The sequence below is a fragment of the Neopelma chrysocephalum genome, unplaced genomic scaffold (genome assembly GCF_003984885.1).
Source record: "Neopelma chrysocephalum unplaced genomic scaffold, ASM398488v2 Primary Assembly neopelma1_26, whole genome shotgun sequence".
Lineage (NCBI taxonomy): Eukaryota > Metazoa > Chordata > Aves > Passeriformes > Pipridae > Neopelma > Neopelma chrysocephalum.
In genome coordinates, this window is record NW_020897695.1 from 22,227,904 (window position 1) to 22,249,990 (window position 22,087).

The 22,087-nt window shown below is 37.4% G+C and overlaps 1 protein-coding gene across 7 annotated transcripts in view; it reads right to left on the minus strand.

The window, feature by feature from the left end:
• The window catches only part of POU6F2 (POU class 6 homeobox 2), a 359,056-nt gene that overhangs the window by 184,718 nt on the left and 152,251 nt on the right, over nucleotides 1–22,087 (minus strand). The gene's annotated exons all lie outside the window — the stretch shown is intronic.

Consider the following 22,087-nt stretch of genomic DNA (forward strand, 5'->3'; position numbering starts at 1 on the left):
TGAACATCAGCCATTGTAATTTCTGAAAGCAAAAATTATCTGAAAAACAATGAAGTCACATCTACTTTCTATCTTAATAAAGCATTTTCTTTTGTCAGTTACTGAGGCAGCAAAGGCTCTACTATGCGGAATAAAAAGGCACTATGAAAACTGAAAACTGGTATGCTTCCAAATAACATCTTGTTTTTTAAATTGCATGTGGAGGTTGAGCAAAACTCTGTGAAACCAAGGAATTTCCAGCATTTATTGAGGTGATCAATATCCAACAATTGAACTATACGCTGGGCTCTAATGGCTTGCTAAACACAAAACACAGTCCAGCCCTACTGGATTTTGCTGAAGTCTGCAATATCAATTTGAAAGGGAAGAAGAGAAATAAAAACATCTTATCAGTTGTAAGAAAGTACCAAGATGTTTTCAAAACTACATCCCAATCCTCCACATTCACTGAGTGAAGGGCTTGCACTGATTCACACAGTTTGTCAGCGCTGATGGCATGATCAGGCCCACACTGATCTTTGAAGTTATAAGAATGACAGCAAGTATCAAACGTAGCTGCAAGAGTACTGTGGTCTCTTGTAAATAAAATCCTGGCAATAGCACCAGGTTTGCTGGTTGGTACGATACCTCCTGTTCTGTTATTTTTTTTTCTGATGAGTGGTTGAAATTCCTTTCTAAGTAAACCTTAAAAAGATGCTCTTTTCCAATGTTTGTCCTATGAATAGCGGGAGAATTCAGAATCAGTTTCTTGGCACATCCTTGAGTGGTAAGGAAAAAGGATATGATTCTGTCATACTTATAAATTTTAAAGAGGGTATTATCAGCTCATTTAAAACAAATTCTTTTATATATTCTCCAAGGGGAACAACTTATAAATAATGGAAATGTGAGAAAAAAAAATCCACCTTCACCACATTAAGGTACAAATAAAATTGACTGCTACACATTATTCAATTGACTTCTCTCTCTACAGCAAGGCGTCAATCATAACAGAATTTTAGAATTGGATTAAACAATAAATGTGCAGAGTTATTATACAGAAATCTGAAAATCTGATTAATTTGTAAATATTTTTGTATGGTCTCAAAAACTAAGAAATGAATGTTTTACTTACAAATGGTCTATTGAAATATCTGATTTGGAACTAATAAAATCATAAAAACTTGCTGATATTTTATAAAGATCAAGTCTGTAAAAATATATTTGGCATTTTAATGACCACTGTCATTTAATAATGAGAATAAACTGACCTACAATAATCAGTGAGGATTCTAACAATTGCCTGATAATGTGCAAAAAGAGATGCAGTCACTAAATTTTTTATCTGCAATTTACAAATTTGAGTTAAATGAAAAGAGAGAAATGTGAGACTCAGTGAAAACTGTTTCTTTCAAATGCATAACAATCCTAGTGCTGCTGCCATCCCTAAGACCAAAGATAGGGTTTCCCCAGTACAGGTTCCTTCTATACAAAAAATCCACTATGTTACTAAACATAATTTTTCCTTTGGTAATTTCCACATACTGTTATGATCCTTTTTTTTAATCTTCTCATCACAGCAGTATGTATAAAGTGATATTAGATCAAAGGCTCAATACCAATGAATATATCACTCCCCATTAAGATCAAATCTTATAAATCAATTTTGTTTATATAATTTTAAGGGCTGAGAATTCTGTCTTTGTGTGTTATTTAATTAATATTAAAACAAGCTCCTGATAATCTGTCAAATCATTAAATTGTCCCATGAAAGCTTTGTGAAAAAAACAAAACCAAAGTCAAATATTGACTAGTATTAGATTTTATTTCAATTTCTATAGCTTGAGCTCTCAGAAAATAAATAATAAGTTCTGAAGAAATATGCCTGTGCTTTAGTATTCTTTTTTCCATGGTACAGCTATCCAAAGAACAACTGATTTCTGCTATCTGTACCCTAAGGATTTTTCAATATTTGATCTCACAATCTTTATGTAGTACAAGTTGGTTATACATCAAGCCAAAATTAATTACACTCCTTTCCTTTTGCATTGTACTAATTGGAATCACTTAGGATTACATTAATTTCACACAGTTACTCACCACAGATGATCCTTTTTTTTTTATTTCAGTGCTCAAATCTCTACCCGCTGCTTCTAATTTACTTTCCCTGAGATGCAGGCATCTGAGGAAAACAGCACACACTTTCACGTGCACTCATGGGGTCTTAGATGGCATCCCAAATGAAATTATCCATGCCGTATTCTCAGACTGAAATTTTCACATCTCTCCTGCGCCTTCTAGTCTACCTGCTATAACAGCCAGTTGAGTCAAGAAAATACAAGGGAAAATCTGCCTGCTGGGCTGGCAATAAATAGAGTGAAGTGAGGATTTCAGGGTTAAGCTCTGTTGCATCACACACAGTGACAGCATTTTTTCTTGCTGTATTCAGTGAGACACACAGGTCAATGCTCCCAGGAAGGCAGAGCAGAGCACAAAACACCGGTAGAAGGCTACTTTTCCTTTTCTGCCTTATAATGTTGACTGGGTGGATTCCCTTGTTTTCAGAGGAGTCAGGACAGCTCTATCTATATCTGATTTCTCTACTACTTCTGATTAACAGATTTATTGCTATGAATTTGGAAAAATACCTTCATTAGGACCAACTACCCTAAACTGGTAGCAGGCAATCCCCTACATTGGTTTTGCCCTCTGTTTTACTGCCTTTATTTGGGAGCTGACTAGTTACAGGTGCTGGAATGATCTCTGCAGGTAAATTGTTCTCCTGTCTGAATTCCAATCCTCACTAATAAAAATGGATTGTCAAAATCTAGCCTGGATTTCCACTTGTCCAGATCCAGGCTAACCTTCTGTTAGGCTATTCTTCAACTCTGTCCAGCTTTCTATCACTGAAGGAAGGAACCAGGACTCATAACAGTCCCTATTGTGTTGAGGAGCTACCAGCAGTACCTTCTCTCTTCTCAACTATGCCTTCCAGAGATTGTAGTCTCATCATACCTCCAACTGGTGGTGCAGAAGGGGCAAGGAGAAGGCAGTAACAGGCACCTACTCTGGAAAGAGAGCCAATTCTCCTTAACACCATTTGTCCAGGGAAGTAGCTAAGACTTCTCTTATAACTGGGTGCTGATATCACAGCCTAGGTCAATTGCTCAATAGTACCATCGGAACAGACAGGTGTGCTACAGCCATAGTACCACCATGACTGTAGGCAAGGGTTTAATATTTAATAAGCAGTATTCATCATATGTGATTCATCATAAATTAATTATGAATTATATAATGCATACATTCACCTCTCATCCCACCAAGGGGCTGGAAGGGCATGACATAAAAAATTGAAGTGCACTGTAAACACTGTAAAATAACCTTCTTAAAATAAAATATTATTTAAAATAAAGCTAAGTAAAACAAAGACAACCTTTTTGTCCTCTTATCAAAAAGAGAAAAAAACCCTCCCTAAACCAAGTGAAAAAACACGTTGTACGATATATGGTTTTAAAAAGAGAAAACAAGAAGAACATCAGAAGAAAAAAGAAATTCCACATCCCAAGGCCTCTGAGTCTCATACAAAATTACAACTGTAAATGTACTAGTTATTAACAGGCTTTCCACAGTTTGTTTCCTTTTTGTTTCTTACACATTTTCAGCAATACAAAAGCTAATTCAGTTCTAAATGTCTTTATCTCCCAGTGCCCCAAGAAGGAGAGAACGCTCTAATTCCCCACTTTACAACTAATGGGGAAGAGGGACTCCGATCTGGATTCTCATATAAGCACCATTTAGGCACCTAGATCTCCTCAGCTGTGGTTACACTGTTCAGGAAAACATGTCGAAACACAAAACTGCTCTGTGACTCCTTGGCTGCTCCAGATCTACCAACAATTCTGACAAGGTGAGCCTGCATGTGCTCCCCAGCACCCTCTCTTGGATGCAATGCCCTTTTCTCACCCAGGGAACCTGCAGCTGACTGGTAGATGGAACTATACTGAAGAGCATTACAGGATAGACAATTGAGTGCATCAAACTTGTACATCCAGCTCTGTCCTGGCCCTTCTACGGATGTGTTTTTGTGCCTGCTCAAAGGCATGATGCACACTGGCATCAGACCCATGGAGATGCTAAGCCACCTCTTTAGTACTCAATGCTTTGAAAAATAAGCAAGATCAAATTTAATAATACTAGATTTTCAGTAATCAAAAGAACACATAAATCCTTCTGAGATTTAAGCAAATATTTCAAATGAAGCAACATTAATAAAAGAACGCAACATTAATAAAAGAACACAACATTTCAAAGAACAGTTCATATTAAAATCTTTAGATACAGTTCCAAAATGTGACATTAAATTACTTGCATTTATCTCTCAGTTATTGTAACAATAAGAAATCAAGAGTAGACATTTTTTTACTCACTGAGACAACTCTCAATAAAGATACAGCTTTCAGAATGAAATCATTAAAAATACTGTCTGGGAGAAAAAATAGTTCTTACATTTTAAAAACTAATAAACTCACTGTCTGAGCGTGTAATATAGCTGCATTTAGAGCAAAAGCAATATTATCAGGAGAAAAAATGTAACTTTTAAAGAAATTAAACAGACTGACTGACAATTATCAGGTATGGTGTGTGGAAGTCCATCATCTCTGATTAAAGTAACTCATCTCTTCATTAAATGAACCCTTAACTGTCGACAATTATACCAAGAACAATCTTGTTGAACAAAATTTAATAGCTGAAAGAAAAAGATGCAGCTGATAATGAAAAAAAATAATATACCTCCCAAACAATCTTCATTCTGCCAAAACCCACCATATTATGGCCCTTAATTTCACTATTTTCATTTTCCTGTTTCCTCAGTTTGGACAAGCAGGGAGGAAGCCTTCACAAATCACCTCATTGTAAAACCTTAGTAATCAGATTGCTACACAAAATTTCGCAAACACATCTAAATTTTACGATACTTGCAGGAGAGAAAATTGAGATTTTATGCTGAATCCAGTTTACAATGGTATTATCCTACAGCTATCAGAGGAGATATTCCTGTTACTTCAGCAAAGAAAATCAATCTCATAAATTACATTAGAATAATGATTCATCCACTGAAAGGTATGAATTTAATCTTAGACTTTTCATATTTAACTTAAGTAATTAGACAGTTGTCTCCTTCCAGTCCATGCCTAAGATGTGGCACACAATTCACTCATTTGGATTGTATAAAACTGGTCTAAGTACCAGGTTATTCCACAGATGATTAAGCAATTCACCTTTTCCTACTGACCTGTACTTTAGATTCTAAGCTTTTAGTTTTAGGCACCCTCACAAAGAAACACAAACAAGTAGAGATCTGCATGGTAGTAGGATTACTACCAACACCTCTTAATTCTGGAACTTAACAGAACTGCAATAATTGATGTTATTATTTTACTGTTCAACCCTTTTAGCACAACATACAAATACTGTGCAAATCTTCCACAATGTCAGATTTTGTCAATTTACATAACTCTCATTCTGAATTTTCCCCTACCAGTGTATAAAAACCTTCTAGTTTACTTTTGAAAATGTTTGTGGCATGAAAAAGAAATGGTATGAATTGATTTACCATATTGACATATATGTCAATGTAATATTCTGTACAGAAATGTTAAAAATCCTACATGCAAAATGGAATTAATTAGACAGCAGAATGAATAGAGCAGCTTTGTTTTATTGAGTGTATCATTCAGTACTTTAGTAAAACGCCACAGCTTTATACTTATCTGAAACTGCCACACAGTTGGAACTGCAAAGCTACTAAATCATCTGGAGAGCTCAAAATCATTCTGCCAGTAGAGTACAAAATGCCCTCTCTGCCTGGTCCCTGTGGATACTTTCTTCTAAGGGATCTTCCCACACAAGGCACATGAGGTAGCTGAAATCATTGTCCTCATTACTCGTATGCACAGAGCTTGGTTTGTATTTATGTACCTGCATCTTTCTGGATTAGGACTGATAACATTAAAACTCTGTGACTGTTTATAATGAAAATCAGACTAACTAAGTGATTCATGTTACAGATAACTACTTCTGGGTAACCACCATTTATATTTACCACCTAACAAAAAAACTACCACACCAAGGCTCAAAAATCACAGATAACTCAAAGCCCCAGTTCTCCCAAAGCCTTAAATTTTCTTCTTTCCCATCTTTATTTTGCTCCTCTTTAATTGTCTCATCTTTTCCTCTTTCTCTTTTACCTAAGAGAAATTTTTTTCTTATTTGTGCCTATATGAATATTCTTCCGCTTCAGATATTTCATGAAAGAAAAGAAGTGTTGCTACTGTAGAAACATAATTGCAAAAGTATGTTCTTTATTCAAAATAGACTCATTCTACTTTTCTTCGCCCCCTAAGTACAGTGCATAAAAATCTTTTGTTAATGGTACATACATTTTTTATGAACTGGACCCTTCATATTGAGAGTTCTAGTTTCTTTTATACCATATACGTTAGCACAAATATAGTCACATTAAGGTCACAAAGACCCTATCAGTTTTACCTGAATTCATATGATATTTCATACTCACTGTTTGCTGTTAATGCTGGTGAATGCAATGATGATAAAGGTTACTTAACCAGAAGATGGACAGTTGAATGTATCATTATTTCATGTTGGACAGCTGATCCCTAGCTAAGAAGGGCAGGAGGCTTCTCTATATTAAACTTTCCTTTCCTTCCGTTCCTTGAAACTTACTAAATGCCAAAGAGTGAGTACATTAAAGAACATCTATTTTGGAACAGCTGTTACAGTTTGCCATCTTTATAACTGTCTAAGGTTTCTTTATAATTTTTTACAGCATTTATCTATGCAAGTGATTTTTGTTCCTAATAGGGAAGAGGGCAAACTTTCCACCAAAAGCCCAACTTCTGGACATTCACCCTCCCCATCTGACTCCTGTACTCTTCCCCCCAAATAAGGTAGAATATGAAGATACCTTATAATGATATACATTGCTCTTTGCCTGGGGAACCTTGCACAGTCTACTTAATATATATTTGGCTGATGGTACTACTGGCAATGTGTGTGGATGACCTATGGTTCACAGGAATTCAGGCTTCTGGGTGGAAGAAAAGGGTTGTATGTCTGAAATGCTTTGCTTTTTACAAGTTATAATGATAGACTAATTTCAAAGGAGAGGGCACAGATAGGTGGCCGATGACAGAAATTCAACTCACAGCTTTGACAAGGGATTGGAAAGAACAAGCTGTAAGATAGGAAGCAGGTGAACCTAGTATCCTATTGGTCCTATGAGAGCCTGTTTAAAAATTCAAATCAGCTATTTTGTTGAGAGGACAATATCCAGTTAAGGAAGAAAGCATTAAATTAAACCTAGTAAAAGCACCTGGCAGCAGAGTCAGCATTCAGCAAAATGCAACCTACAATATATGTAAACTCCTACTGGAGCATCCTGAACAGCAAGTATGGTAAAGCAACAGTGGTTTACCAGTAAAGTGGTTTAGCACTATTGCTACTGAGTTCACTGTCTGGTTTCATCCCTGTGGTGTCTTAAACAATTTTACACTCTCTGTTGTGGTCTTTACACAGCCCTGTGGGGCAGCTCCATCAAGTGTCTCATTACAGGTTGTTCAGCTGTTCGGACTTTATTGAGGATCTTGAAAGAGCCATCCCACAGAGTGGTGTCCTGTAGGAGTCCAGTCGAGATCCAGGAGGAAACCTTAACAGTGGCAGCAACTCTGTATGCAGGAGACCACACTCCTAGGTCAGACTACATAACAAAACTGGCAAGTCTTCATTATAAACCTATTTAGCTGCATATGTACCTTCAGAAATTCCTAGCTACAAAAATACAACAGCCTTTCAAAAGCAACCTGTGCCATTTGATATCTGCAGCAGGTTCTCACGATGCTGCTCAGCAGGGTGATACATTATTTCAAATGAAATTGTTGGCTGGGAGTTCCAGAAACTCATGGTATGTATGCCTCCAGATCTTGTAAATCCTGAATTGAATTAACTTCTGTCTCTTCATTATTGCCTGAAATCAATTGTAGTGGCTATTTACAATAAACTTTTGCCAGGAACTCCCAAACACTTAATCTGTTTTTAAAGAGCATTGTCTGTCGACCAGATCTTGCAAACTATGTCAAGCCTTACCATTACTAAACCAAGTTTAAAACACAGCAAGGGCTTTTGGTTCACACATCCACCCCTCCATTCCTTCCCTCCTCCATAGATCAAAAGCTAAAAATATAAAAAATAGCTAAAGAACAACTAGCCAACATTATCATTGTGTCTGGATTTGAGCAGCTATTTGCCAGTCAGTGATAGTAAAACACTCTGTAGCAGCCACTAGGATGGTCTTTTGTACACTGAAAATACCCTAAAATATCTGCAAAGAAAAAACCAAGTGGTTTACAAACATTTGGATACTGTTCCTGTAATATGTTGATCTTGCCTTTATGGGAGTCAAACTCCCACTGGATTATAAACCTGTTGGATTAGTTCTCTAGGAAAGGTTTAAGAATAACAGCACAGGTTAAAAAAACTTTATATGTAAAAGGCAAATATCCTAGGACAGTTGAAGTGCATGAAAGATCTCCTAGTTAATAGCACCTAGACATGCAAGACCTCTTTGTAACAACATGCTGAGAAGGAAGCAAAAAAGCAAAAAGAAGCCACACAACTTAGCTTTGCCGAAATAGCAAGTGGTAGGCAACTTGCTTCAAATAGGGCACTGAGACACCTCCTAACAGGATTAAATTACATGGAATACACAAACTGTTTCTAATCCATGCCAATGCTTGTCTTCACATATATATATATATATATATATATATATGCCTCTCTCTATATAGATACATATATTTAAACAAATCAGTTTCTACATCACCTTCATTTTCATATTATATTGCTCTGTTTATTTTTTCAGCATTACAGTAATTGAAAAATAACTACTGGTAAAAGATGCTATTAATTTAAGTGAATTCACAGTGTGTTATGTCACTAATAGACTCGGGTAACACTATTCTTTTATCCTTTTTACAAAGCATTATTTTATTGTCCTCTCATTTCTAAGATTTTATTTCCACTTAAAGATGAGTGAGGGCTTTGCAGAATTCTATTATGTTATTGTCCTGTCATTATTCTAACTCCATTACACACCAACACAAAACCAGCATCAGCTTCCATTTGTCATATTATTTGCTTTGAGGATAATGTCAGATCTCAGACTACATGTACGTGCCTACGAAATATAATTTGGAGTTGAGCAAAAAGTAATCACTGATTCCTTCTAAAAGAGCTTTTAAAGAAAACATTTTTTGACTATTCTGTAAGAGCTCTGGCATCTGACTTTGACCCATGCAACCCTTTAGAAGAATGCAGTAGTATGTACAAAAAAATAAGACAATGTTTAAAGGTACATATAGACAAACAGATTTGAACTTCTTTGTCCATGCTCCCAGCTGAGCTGACAGAAGCCAGTCCTGGTGTGGAAGCCACACAGCTATGCTCACAAGGTGCTCTACAGACACATGCTCTGTGCCTCTCTACCCTAGTTGCGTTGCTGGTCTGTACAGAGAAGCTGTCTTTTGTCTGGCCACAGTGGAGCACAGAGAACCCTGGATCCACCTTTCCTGCAAGTCAGATCCTTTGGTAACCAAAAGGTGGTTTAGCACACCTGATGTGCTTTATGGAATTGGAATGCTGTTGCCTTCCTAATATCTTCTTTTAGTGCTCCCAGCCTTGAGGATATGCTAAAGGCAGCCAGGGCTGGTTTGAAATAGCCAAAACTTCCAACGTCTGTTCTTTATGGCTGCCATAAATGAAAGAAAGATTAGGTGTTCAGCTAGCAAAAGGAAAATTTAGGCTTAGTGCCCAGACACTTCCCTGAGACCTTCACCACCTTCACCACTTTTCATCTCACAGACAGTGTTGTTGGGTTGTCAGAGGATAGAGGAGTCCTGGACCAAAGGAGCATGTCAATTAGGGTGGTTGCATCGGCAGGTATTGCCAGCATGCCCCTTGCTACAGTCACAGAACCGCAGGATGCAAGTTTTTATTTCAGTCATTGTGAAGAACACAGCTTGTATGTGCTAGTGTGCTTTGGACATGTGTAATAGCATGGGTTTTACTTAATGCTGTTCTAATGACTTTCCTCCAAAGAGCATTTGTGGATACCACAATTCCCTTAATGGTAACAATGGATAAACATCGGCTTGAGAAGTGCAGGTCTATATTATTTATGAAACTGCAATTCCACTGTAAATAATGCAGCTGTTTAAATAATATGTATCTATATAATTGAGTCTTCTGTATACAAATAAATAAGGCTTTATTGCAATGTCAGAAGTTAACAAACCAGTCAATAAAATCAATAACTCACTTTTTCTTGCTTATATATCTAACTTTTCTCCACCTTTCCTATGTTGTCTGTTTGTTCTGGTTACATATTAACACTTCGAAGGATATATAGCTCACGATATTGTTCAGTACATAGTGATCGGAAGAAAAGTCTGAAGAAACACCACCTCAGTGATTTAATACTCTGCCTATTTATTGTGTACTTTAGCATGTACCTGTCTGGTATATATCAGGGAGAAAGAAAATGTCTTGATCTATACATCAGAGTGCTATAGATTTTTAATATGAATGATTATTTTAAGGCCTAAGTAAATTAGGTTCAATTAGATATATTTAGCTAAAAGTTCTCCAGACCTGGATTGTACTATCATATAACAATTGTCAAAACAGCACTACCAGATTGCAGCACTGAGCTGCTTATGCCTCTGCTGTTAAGGTTGTGTCAGCATTTCCATTATGCTTCATATTTTTAAAATATTTATAACTTGGCTGTAAAACTTGCTTTGGCCTGAAACTTGGTGAACCAGAAGTAAGATTCTACAAATCTTTACTCAAGAAAGTTGGCCATTCTATTTCAGCTTCCATTATCTGGGTCCTACCAGGTTGCAATTCAAGGTCAAAATTTGTGAGCCTGGTTGCTTAATTTTCTTAATGAATAGAGGATCAGGTCCCTTTAAAAATATTCTTTGAAGAAAAAGATATATGGAAGGACTGGAAAATAAGGCTTGATTTTTTGATGTGATTAGGTCCCTAACTCAATTACTTCTTGTTTTCAGTACTTTGGAGAAGAATTAAAATTAACAGCAAAGCTGTTGCAATGTAAAAACTAGCCGCGGGGTATATGCAGTAAATTTTGTTCCACTAATTACATTATCTTGTGGATTTTCATCTGGGATCTAGCACACCTCCTAAACAGCATAAAATTGGGAGGGCTCCAAATGAGCCATTTTTGTCTATCAGGAGTACAAACATGCTCACAAAAGCTATATTAATATGTATGCTCCATACAGGCTCCTTATTCAAAAATATTTTAAAAGATGTCATGCTGGATAAATATAATGGCTCATCTGAGGCCTAAAAACACTTTGCGCACAGTAGAAACAAACTTGGGCAGCATTTTTCAAATTGAGTTAAGTCCTTAATGCACACCCACAGGCTTAGTTAGACTTATAGATACAATATCTTTTTCTTTCTTTATCCTTAGCTAGCTGAGTACGTGATCTGTTATCAACAAAAATTTTCCTGTTCTGATGCTGCTCTCTTGATTCACTGCTGAAATATATCCTAAATCTTTATTTGTCTTCTGGATGAAACTTCTGTGGAGCACTGGTTGGAGGACAAATGCAAGCCCTTTCTGCATGGCTCCAGCAGCCTCTAGATTACCTGCAGAGAAACACAGGAAGTGCAAGTTGTATAACAGTATCCTCCAAATCCTTTCTTTTTGAAAAAAGACCACAGACAGGGTTTGCTCAAAACAGCAGAGGATAGCAACACCTTCCCACACTTTGTTAACCTACTCCTGTGAACAGTCTCACTAAAATAAATTTTAGCATGAAGCACTGGTGACGCTTCTTTGTGCTCCTGGGTAAGGCAACCCTGTGCATAGACACTCCTCAGATCTTGGAGAGGCTGCAAGATTTTGCAAGGTTTCATAAGAATTTAAATGTTTTCTTTTATTTTACACAGTTATATTTGATATTGAAAAACCAGGCTCTGGCAGCTGCCCAGATGCAAGTACACGGTTAATACCAAGTGATATCTACAGTGAGCAGCATGAAATTCCTTACATGGAAATTACTTTCTTCCCCATAAATTTAGTTTCCTGTCATATAATAACACTGAGACAAATTGTGGCAGTAAGACACAGGCTTCCTGTTTTATATTAAAGTAGAAGGTTTCTTTAAAGCATCTCTGAGTCCTGCAAAGTTTGAAACCTTGAGCACTGGATTATAGGACAGTGCATGCATTCTGACCTTTCAGGATGGCATAATGGTTGTGTTGTGTTGTGTCATATGCTGGGGCTGGAGGTTATCACAGTAAGTTGCAAGCAGGAATGCTGTGCTTTCTCAGGGGAGCCTGCACTGCAGGTGGGGGTCTCTAAGCACAGTCCTTGCCTGTAACACTTCCACGCTGGGACACTTCAGTCCCAGAGCAGTCCTGGCAGGCCAGCTGCTCTGAAATACCAATGGGCTAAGCAGAAGAGCACTGTGGTGTTGCTTTGCAGTGCACAAAGTGCCAGGCAAGGGATCAAGCAGCACAAATATCTCCTAAGTTCTCCTAAGACACAAGCAGCAGACTTAGAGGCTGATGGGGAACAGCATGGTGGAAGACAGTTCATCTAGCAGCATGTCTGCCAGTGCTTGCTGTTTTCAGTAGGGGTTGATCTTTCTGCATCAGGTTATCTAGGGATAGCTCCCTAAAATATTAGGCCACTATCATCAAGGTAGAGTCACTGTTGACTTGATCAGTTGTTTGAGCATCCTAATCACTGTACACCTCAGGAGCAGGGCTCAGGCTTTGGAGAGTGAAGGTATGGCAGCATTGGCTGCTGCCTACCTACAACATCAGGCAGCATGATGAGTGTGCCCTGTGCTTGAGCTCCGGGCACTGAAATAATTTCATATCAGAACTTCAGGCTGACCCACTATGGGATACACAGCTCAGGGAGTAGAAAAAAAAAATGGTTTAGTCACTGCAAAGAAAAGTGACAACATTTATGTCTCCTATCTAGGTTTTAACCTTCATTCATTTCTTTTGGAGCACAGAGTTCTAAAGGGTTCACTCCTCTTTCCTGCTCAGCTTCTCCTTTTTCTATGCTGTTTTCCTCCTCTTTCATGAGGATCCTTGGACAAAACCCCAGAAAGAGTGACTTCAAGAATATTAAAAATATGTGGGTCTAATTGTTTACATTTTTAAAGGCAGAGTGGCTCTTAGGAAAAAAAACCCTCAAATGCAGTACATAAGGCAATTTTAAACACTCTATTTTTTCTTAGAATAGATTTGTGTTTGGAATAAAAAATATTTTGCATTAGAATTGCAAGAGTGGAGGACATCCCAGTAGATAGTAATGATTTTGCTACTAACACAAGGTCTTAAAACACATCAGGGAATCCTGAAGGCTGGAGGCCTCTTACACTTCACCCTCTCATGCTGGAACAGAAGGTAGAATTTCCCCATTAGGAGCAGCTCATCTTCCAAGAGTACTTTCCTGCTCTATGAAGATAAATATTTTCAAACACAGTATCATATTCACACTCTACTCTTCTACTTACCAAAGACATAAATACCTAAATATTTCAGAACTATAATATAATGCAATAAGATTCAGCATAATAGCATCCATCAGAAAGGACAACTTAAAAGAAAAGAATTGCATTTTCTGTATGAAATGATATATAATGATCATTGCCTGTGAATGGATCAATCTGGCTCCAGTGGAGCAGCTGCATAAGCATTCAAGACAGCAATAGCTACAAGCTCTGGTGAGATACTTTTCTTCCTAATAGCATCTCATTTTATCCCCCCTAAGCAAGGCTGAAAGTCATTCTGAAAAAAAATCCAAAGGCAACTTTCTCTCCTTGCCCTCATTCCTGAAATTCTTGATTTTACTAATAATTCCTAATTGGCTAGCAAATTTCAGTTGTAATACATTAAGTCCAATTACAACCACCACAAATCCTGGTTTATATAGGTTTACAGTGTTTGGGGGTTAAAAGCAGACTCTGGGACAAAACAACACATACATAATTTGTACCTTAAAAGAAAAGCTTTTTGTTTTAAAATCCTTTTGCCATTTGAATTTTATACAATTGATGGGAATAATACAGGTAGTCTAAAGTGTCATTGTCATAATTCTCCTCTTTTAATCTACTTTAAATAGTTTCAATGAAACAGAAGAATCAAAACTGAGTTTTTATATTCAGAGGCCAGATCTCACTGAATTGCACTCCACCAAGAACCAAATAGAGTTTTCCACCACATTTCTACCCTACACTTTGACAGGCAACTTGATTCCAAATCAATATTTGAATTGAAATAACTCTCCCATTTCTTTAATATGCACCAATTTGATGTTATTCTCAAGAGGTACTCTTGAAAGTTGCAAAAGGTCATGACAGGAGTGCCATATACCAAGACGTATGTCAGAGCCATGCTTAATCATCTCTCAGTCCTCATGTAGCACAAGGTTTTTGGTTTCTGAATCCTCCAAACTTTTCTGGAGCAGATGTGGAGCCATTTATACAATCAGCCTAAGTATAATAGCTTGGTTTTTAGGGGTCCCCAAGTGCACAAACTGGAGGCTAAAATCCTTTTCCTACCTCCTCTAGGAAATTCATAGGTTCTGGGTCCATTCATTTTCCTGAACATATTTGATAGCTTTTACTGATGATACAACACAAAACTGCAGGGCATTCTTACTGTAGTGCCAATGAACATTAAAGAATTATCACTCGCTTTTAATAAATGACAAGAAATACTGATGATGTAGTAATAGCAGTTGACAGCATTATTAGCATGAATATTTTTCTGCTCCGTTTACCTTGGGGGACAATTTCGCAGAGATAACAAAGGCCAAGAGTGAATTCACATCCCAAACTGAGCAGTCGAATGTGACCCACAGTCAGGATTTTTGAAAATGACTCATTTATCTGCCAGACCTGTACAGTCTTCTCCTTTCCATCTGCTATCACAGAAGCAAACACATGGGAACACATTAGAAGTGACATCCCTCATCTTTCCAACTAACAACGTCTGTTTTAACAGCTCAGCTCCACAGTCAATTTTGTGTCAAACTCCTATCCTCTGCATATTAGACAAGAGCAGTGAACACTGAATAGGGGGATGCACCAAAGCAATCCTTCTGGCAAGGATTTTCCTTGGTCCACTCCCTCATCTGGCAGGACTGTAGCAATGCTCCCAGGTGGGTGCTGTAGTTTTATATGTCCTATTGTCACATAGTAAGTACACTTCAACAGTGCAAAATGTTTAGGCATCACTACCATCCCCTAGGCTCAAAAGCTTCCACAAAACTACTTTGCATCCTATTTTCCCCAAGTCCATTTCTTAGGCATTCCCTACCATTTAGTCACAACTATTTCAGCCAGTCCCCCGTGTCACCAGGTAACCATCTACTTTCACCTGAAAGGTCATCACTCTGTCAAGATGAAAGGGCCCATTTTCACAGAAGAACCAAGACAGTCTATGTGGGAACACGTTACCTTTAGAGTCATTGGTTTGAATTATTTTCTGCCCAATATGCCATGAATAAAAATAATGAAACCCAGCATTTACTAGAACTAATATGATCAGTAATGTGTTAATTTTTATAGCTGTCAGTCATTTCAGCAGCAATAATGGTGCTCAGTGAAGGCTTTCCGGTCATTTACTTACTACGGTTCAAATTCTTGAAGGACTTTGTGTAGCTCTTTCATGTGCAAATAGGCAAATCCCCTGCAACTCTTTTCCTCTCATCAAAGTTCTCAGCAAATATTTGGTTGAGTTTTTACTTCGTGGTGGTGGTTTTGTGGTTGTTTTATTTTAAAGGCCAAGTCCAGGGGTGGTAGATTTCTTCCCAAATTTACATCCAATTGAACAAATTCTGCTGTCTGACACTCATGCAGTTCAGCTGAATACAGGAGAGTTCCAATGGATCACTCGAAAAGGTGAATCCTGTGAAGGTCTGAATGTCCTCCAGCTCTGTTGGGAGTTTATAGATCTGGTCCTGACATGCGTTATAGTAAGCAGGCATGATTCTTTTAGTGTTCAATTTTAAGCCTGCATATTTCTGCCTAATTTCAGTATAACTTATTACATTGCCAACATGTACAGGCATGGGTAGTAAGTGACAGCTAAACAAAACCCCTTCTGCATTCATGTTTTTGTGCTTAAACATCATGTCCTCTCAAAGAACACGAAGGTGCAACAACAGCATATATTTCTACACCTAGCCCATGCGTCTATGAATCTGCTACAGTATGACAGGCTGGCAACCCCTTTCATTTCACCCATGCGGTGCCTCAGATATCCTTATTAGCAGGATGGGCTCCCTGAACTGGTTCACCACATGGGTTCAGTGCACAAGAGCAGAGTTGGGTCAATGTGGCAAAAGGAAGCTTAAACAGCAGTACTGCTAAAGATGTTAATGCCTACTTCTGCAGAAAGCATTCATCTTTGGGCATCTACTGATGTGAACTGTTCAAACACATACAGTGACTTACATTTACAGTATATTGGAGCAGTCATTTTTATGATCCTCACCCTAAAACTCAATCCTAAGAGATTGTGCTCTGGCAGGCAGAACTGGAAATGACTTCAAGTAGCAAACCATACTGAAGTCCTTGTTTTCAAATTTTTGGACAGGCACAACATAATACAGTTGAAAAACCATTGTATAACACCTTTGGATTTTTACATGTTCACTCCAGAGGTAGGAAAGCTTGACAATGTAAGTTTTATACAAAAATTCCTCTTCCCGTGGAATATCACTTGCTTCCAAAAAGCAGAACAGAACTTTGCAGAGGGTTTTCTGCCTTCTCACACTGAGGACAGCATGCATTGCACCAAAAGCAAGCAGAGCTGGTATGTCCAGATACACAAAAGCATGGATTACTCAGGCTGGCAGCATGAAACATTGAGCTTGGAAATGAACCTGGCAGCAGGCCAGGAGATAAGATTCAGAGTAGCTCTTTGTATTCTAATACACGTGTCTGAATCGATGCTCAAACCAATAGACTCCCTGCAGTCTTCCCTGACACTTTTGTTTGTTGACATGTTGCTCAACTCCATGTTGGCCAACACATTCACCCTTCTCAGTTGGGAACCCCAGGGAAGTTTTCAGTTCTGAGTGCTTAACTATTTTTAGACTTTTCAAGCTCTCCTCTGCTGATTAAAAATAAATAAATACAAGAGGATCTAGATGATTTAACACTTTCCTGTTTGGTCAAGATCCTGAAATAGACAGATCTGTTTTACAAATATTTTTATAACATAAAAATTTTAATTAATTTCCATAGGTTTGACACAGCACGAGTGCCAACTTCATAACATCTAATATTAAAGACCAAGAGGAACACATGAAAACTGCTATTTGCCAAGGTCCCAGAAAATGCTGAACCACTCCCTCTGTGTCCCATAGGAGGGATATGAGCCCCACTTCTGACTTAAGTATTTATTGACATGCTCTCATCATCCTTGGAATTAGGCAATTCCATCTTATAATAAATTTATCATGCATTTAAAAGTGCTTTGGTTTTCAGATCTGTACCAGGCACTAGCAGACAATTCAAATGAGACAGAGAAACCACCACTGTTTACAATCAGCCTAACATCAAGAAGATAATGAATGTACTTCCCCATCACAGTCACAGTGAGAATAACCTGGCAAAGCAACTCAAGTGACTAGCATTATCAAACTGTGTACAGGTCCCTTTTGCCACCTTGGTATATTTACAATACTGTTCTGTGCCATTCTGTTTGGAAATTTTCTTGTGATTTCTGTTGCATGGCTGAGCTGGTGGGAATTGGTACCCATGTCCTCCAAGGCAACAATCCTTTTATCCCCTCTGTCTTCTTCCCCAAATCTCCCTCAGCTATCTCTTTGTCTTGCTAACAGGAAGATGCATTTATTGTTTGTGAAGATTGCATGGACACTTAATCTTGCAAATCTAGTTTATCACTGAAAACCTATTTCCCGAAAGTCAAAAGTCCTCCTGTTGGATAGTAATGACCCAATTCTAACCATGCTCAGGGAAAAGAAAAGGACACAAAAACTTATTTTTCTTTGGCTGTTTGAGAACTGTGTAAAATCCTCATAGGTCTCTGGTGGCCCTCACATTAAGACTCATCTGTTTGTCTTATTCCTAAGAGAAGTCAGACAAAGCTTGAACAGGAAAAAATAAGCACACATAGCTGACCTTTTACCTTTCTTTTCTCTTATCTTTCATACAGATGTTTCTTCCACCTGTAATCTACATTAAAAAACCAAACAAACAAACACCAAAACAAATCAAACCACAAACAACAACAAGAAAAAGAAAAGGAGCTCATAAAAATTTTGGAAGTCTAGAAGCTCTGCAGTCAGACACAGTAAGATACGGTTCATATCCAACTTACTGTCTGAGGACCTAGTTCTAGCAACCTGAAACAACAGAAAAGTTCGTCTCTTTCCTGAATCTAATTGTTTAGACCAGTAAAAAAGGAGAAGAAATGCCCTCCACCTATTTAGTTGATGGAGAAACTCAGGCGCAAGAAGTAGATTGACCATGATCTTGCCCAAGATTAACTTGTCCAAGATGATGCAACAAATCCATGTCAGAATTGGAACTGACCTTTCTTCTGGAGCTGTTTTGTGCCCAAACTTGAGCTCAAATGAAAGCAAAAATCAACCACAAAACAATAATAAATGTTATTGGTGGCTGGAAACGTAGAAAACTAGCTTGTGAGGAGAAAAAGTTGTACTTTGAGATAAATGCAAGCATTCTTACCATATAGTTTCTACCTAAAGAATATCAAGCTGTGGAAACCCAAAACATTCCACACAGATTGATGAGAAACTGCAAACAAGATATTTTTAAGCTTTTCAAAATAGGTGATATTAATGGTGTATCCCAAAAGGGCCAAGTGTAGCTTGTAGTGAGATACAGTATAAGTTTTTGAATCCTCCCTGTGTTGCCCCTGTTTTTCCCCTCAGAAGAGATGAGATTCCTCTCTTCTTGAGCCATAGAGCATTGATTGGATTAAAATTCTTTCCCCTTTATCCTCTCTCTCTTATCCAGTGAAGTACATGAAGCACTCTGATGAGTGGACAAGATCATTCTGTATTCAACCAAGGTATTTGTCAAGGGGCTGTATTTAAATATGCATTATTTGCAACAAAGGAATAAAGCTATGAAAGGTTATTAGAAAACTAAATGCAGCTATAAATTAATTTCTGTAATTACTATTCATTAATATTTAATATATTTATATAAAGGATAAATCCCCTCAATTCCCCAGGCATCCTGCATTTAATAATGTGGATACAGCTTATCTCCTTCCTGTTGCTGAGACTGGATTTGCAATAACTAGTAATGTTAAATGTATTTTTTTAAATCAATAATAAATAAATACATAAACACTTCCCTCCAGGATGCTCCTGATGTTATTTACAAAATTAAAAAAAACCCAACTACAGAATGCCAAGGGATCTCATAACCATTTCATTACTACCTTCCTAATTGTATGTGGTGGAACTGCATAATCAGTTTATTGAAATTGAAATCTTTGGAACTGATTCTCCCTACAGACACTAACAATAAGCATCCTGTGCAATAACAGAGTACTTAATGTAATATAAACATTATATGCACCAAGCTTTAAACATCTCTTGCCTTCACCTGCTGGAATTGGACATTTTTAAAACTCTTGTGTTCTGCCTTTGCATTGAATCAAATATCTAATTTACAGACTGAAAAATACAATATTCCCATATTACAATAAATAAAAGAAGATACCTTCAGAAAACAGACACACACACACAATTGGTATAAGGATAACCAAGACTACATCTAATAAAGTGGAAATAAAGCAGACACTTCCAGAAAATCTGAATGATTTTGATGCACAATATAAAAGAAATTGTTTCTGCTTCCCACTGTGTCCCTGTGCCTCTGCAAATAACTAGGCTGATACTACTCAGTTCAAATCCAACTTCTACTTAGGAAGGGGACTTTACTCTTGTGAGTAGGTCCATTCATACAAACAAAAGTATTTTTAATCAAGTGTATACCAAGGTATCAATATGACTGCTCTCTAAAGAAAGAGGTTCATATTTTAGTTTGCAGGATTAACATGGTAGCAAGTAACAATAAGACTAAGAAACATTCACCCGCACATTCTCGAGTCAACATTATGACAAAAAAAGAACTCAAAGCCAAGAAAAAAGTTGTACCTTTATCTGCTTTCATTTTCAACAGCAAATTTAAAAAAGCTGAGGTTTTGTTATTATTTTATTGTTCCCAATAGTGTTTCAAAGTTTTTTGTCCTCTTTATGGATCAGGAAAGGTTTTTTGGGGGAAAAAGCTCTGGTTGATAGGTTTTGATAAGATCTTTTTTCAGAGGCTTCTAACAACATATATAGAAAAGCCTTTACCAAACAGGAGTTTAATACTTCAATTAAAGATGACTAGCTGGTCCCACTAATATTTCCAACAAATAATAATAATAAAAAAGTAGAAACAGATGAACATCCTGAAATAAATTCTAATATCAAAAAAGAGTGGAGAAAGTTGTTTCTTCTCTATAGTTCTATCGTCATGTGTCAACAATGGCATGTGAACATCTTAAAATGCCACTCTCAGTTATCTCATGTTCATAAAGTTTTATAAGACACCAAAAAGAAAATTAAGATTAGGGCTGCTAGATATTGGGACTGTTCAGTTCTCTTGTAGCCCCTCCCTAGGTTCAACACTGATAGTGCATAATGCTATGGTGTCACAACCTGTATGGGACTTCACAGCCACAGCCAGCCAGCAGAAGCACCAGTTCTGCTTCAGGACACGGGACTCCAGAGTTGAGCACAGCATTTTGTGACACTATTTCAAACGTTTTGAGGACATAACAGCTTTGCAAAGCTGTGCAAGGCATCAAACAGTCTATTTGGAGCCACCTCCATGATTGAACAGAGCCTCACAATAGCTTACTCTTACCAGAGGGATGGACATCACATCACAGGTAAAGAATATGTCTGGTTAGTGTCCCAAGAAGTGCAATGACAGAATAAATTAAAGATCATTTTAAACATAGGGAGCCCAATCCTAGATCACTCAGTACTTTCTGATGCCAGCACAAGCCATGAGATATAGCCCTATCAGTTTTATTTTATTCAATAAATGTTTTATTTATTCAATAACTTTTGGAAATAACTTACTGTACTACACATGTATATATATATATATATATTTAACCCCTCCTCTCCTGTTTGAGTAAAACTGTCCTAAGATCACCTCACACAAATGCAAGCTTTCACAAGTAGAAATACAGTTTCTCTCCTTTCTCCCTTAGTTTATGCTTCAGCATCATTCTGAACGATAAAGAATTACACTAGAATTCCTTTAAAAGTCAGTCCCCTCCACTGTCTCAACTTTAAGCTAAATGTTGCATCTGCAATTTGCAGTGGTTACATGTACCTAGTAGTAAAGGTAAGTTAAAGTACTCAAACTGCATTAATAGTTTGTTTTTATACACCTATTTACATTCTGTAAATCATTCACCTGAAAAACACGAAACATTTGCAGGATTAAAGGAGGTTCAAATAATTAATTGAAGAGGGAGTTGTAGTTATATTACTTGAATGCTTTTTTTCTACCACCTGAGAAATAAGGAATAGGCCTGAGTAGCAACTCGCTTTCCTTTTACTTTGGTGTATTTTCCACCACATCTCTTAAAATCTAATACTAAAATATATCTCTATAGGGGTGGGAAAAGATTTTCAGAATTGCATCACAAATCAATTGCATTTTCAATATACATGTTCTGGATGGATGAGATGCAGAGAAAGTATTTAGGATCTGGAGGATCACATCTATCACTAACATAAAGAGGTGAAATGCCCGTGGGTTAATCTTGCCGTGGCATGGAAAGCCTGTAAAAAAAAATGAGATTCCTGTCAAAGAGCACTGCATTCTCCACTGAATTTTTGTCCTTGAAAAATTAGCATTTAGTATTACATGCAGCTTTCGGGAGAGCATCTGTAATG